Source organism: Sorex fumeus, unplaced genomic scaffold (genome assembly GCF_029834395.1).
Source record: "Sorex fumeus unplaced genomic scaffold, SorFum_2.1 ptg000078l, whole genome shotgun sequence".
Taxonomy (NCBI): domain Eukaryota; kingdom Metazoa; phylum Chordata; class Mammalia; order Eulipotyphla; family Soricidae; genus Sorex; species Sorex fumeus.
In genome coordinates, this window is record NW_026606135.1 from 820,324 (window position 1) to 822,712 (window position 2,389).

General features: G+C 39.1%; 1 pseudogene; it reads left to right on the plus strand.

The window, feature by feature from the left end:
* The first annotated feature begins 474 nt into the window (after positions 1-474).
* Positions 475-574, plus strand: LOC130038693 (uncharacterized; annotated as a pseudogene).
* The last annotated feature ends 1,815 nt before the right edge of the window (positions 575-2,389 follow it).

Below are 2,389 nucleotides of genomic sequence, written 5' to 3' on the forward strand. Positions count from 1 at the left end.
AGTCATCACCAGAGGACTGTAAGAAAGCTGAATTTATAGTAAGTAAAAGTAAGTAAAGGCCCTCCCGTTGATCATCGATTTGCTCGAGCGGGCCCAGTAACGTCTCCATTGGAGACTTTGTTGTTACTGTGTCTGGCATATCGAATACTCTCGGGAGCTTGCCGGGCTCTCCGAGAGGGGCGGAGGATCGAACTTGGGTCGGCCATGTTGGCTGCGTGCAAGGCAAATGCCCTACCGCTGTGCTTAGTTATTTTTAATTCCTGTTAAATCAGTTCTAAAACTTATTTCCCTTATATATTTATGTTATGATTTTAAAAAAACAGCTAGGGAATAGACTCAAATATAAAGTACTTTTCTTACATGTATAAAGAGCTGGGTTCTATTCCTGACATTGCAAAAAAATATATATAGCTATACAAAACTTAGATTATCACTTACTATGAACAGCACAGTCAACCTGAGATACTAAATGATTTCAAAATATTGAGTTATAAAAATTAGAACGATACAGAGAAGATTAGCATGGCCCCTGCGCAATGATGACGTGCAAATTCGTGAAGTGTTTCATATTTTTTGGGTATTTGATCATTGTATAACTGAAACCCAAGCACAAAAATTGGTAAGTCTACAACTGTACCTCATGGTGTTTCACTAATAAAAATTTAAGGAAAAAAATATTGAGTTATAGAGAATGCTGCATAGTATAAATTAAGGGTAAAGTAAAGTAAAGGTCCTCCCGTTGATCGTCGATTTGCTCGAGCGGGCCCAGTAACGTCTCCATTGGAGACTTTTGTTGTTACTGTGTCTGCATATCGAATACTCTCGGGAGCTTGCCGGGCTCTCCGAGAGGGGCGGAGGAATCGAACTCGGGTCGGCCATGTTGGCTGCGTGCAAGGCAGACGCCCTACCCGCTGTGCTATCGCTCAAGTAAAAATATTAATTGCAATGAAAAGCAAAAACAAGGTTTAAGATCAAGTGTTAACGATTACTCTTTGTAAATGATGTTCCATTCTAATGTTGAGATGTAACACATGCTCTTCACATCTCTCACTACTTTAGGGTTATAGATCCAAGACTATACAGAGCTTTGGTTTTCAGGAGAGTTTGAGTCCCTTAGAGAACTATCAGGATGAGTTCTGACCTTAGACCTAATGTAATTGTTGGCATTCTGAAGAGAAGTTGAGCAGAACAGCATGATTAGTGATCTCTACTTGCCTTTTAGAATTCTTTTGGAACTTAAGGGATAAGCAGAGGAGATCGTGAACATAAAATCGTTTGTGGAGGGGTTGGATTCAGAGCAAAGGGGTTAAGGCACTTACCTTGCTTTGTGGCCAATCCCAGTATGATCTCCAGCACTACTTAGGGGTCTTTCAGATGCTGCCAGAAGAGACCCTGAGCACAGAGACAGGAGTAAGCTCTTAGTACCACCAAGTGTGGCTCTAAAATACAATAAAAAATCATTTCTCAGTATTGCAGTAGATAATTGTCATGAAAATGTAATTTTTGCTGGTAGAAAGATACAGAAAGTGGCAGACTTTGTGTATATCTATATGCACAGGGCTATCAAAAAGAATGGAAACTTACAAATAAAGTAAAAATGATTTAATTGTTTCCATCATGTGATAAAGCTATAGTCAGTTCATTTAGTGTTTTCTCAATATTCATATAACATTGTGGGCTGGAGCAATAGCACAGCGGTAGGGCGTTTGCCTTGTGCACAGTTGGCCTAGCTGAGCCAGGTTCGATTCCTCCGCCCCTCTCGGAGAGCCCGGTAAGCTACTGAGAGTATCTTGCCTGCACGGCAAAGCCTGGCAAGCCCTCCATGATGTATTCGGTATGCCAAACACAGTAACAAGAAGTCTTATGATGGAAACGTTACTCGGCCCGCTCAAGCAAATCGATGAATAATGGGAGGACAGTGCTACAGGACCGTTCAGTGCATATAACATTTTAACAATACTTAAAATGATCTTATGTAACAGGATTCAAAAGCAAAATAATAGCTCTGCATAATATCCAAACATACATGTTTGTAAGTAATTATAAAAGAAATCTGTTAAAATGAATGTAGAATTATCTGACGTGGCTTTATTTTTATCTCATCATATATGAATTTTTAAAAAATATACTGTTCTTGTAACTAGATATGCATTTTCGATTTCAGAATCATTTTTATTGCCTAGGCAACATTTGTAGAATATTTAACACATAGGCATCTGATAATTGTTCTCCTTTCTTCCACTCCCTTGTACCTACCCATATCCAACACAGACTATTTTGAGTGTAGAAAAAGGACTTATGCAGGAAGAAGGAGTTGACTTTGGCTCACCTTGTCCTTAGAGATTTCTCCACTATTTGTACACTATTGCAAAAATCTCTTGTCCTTAGA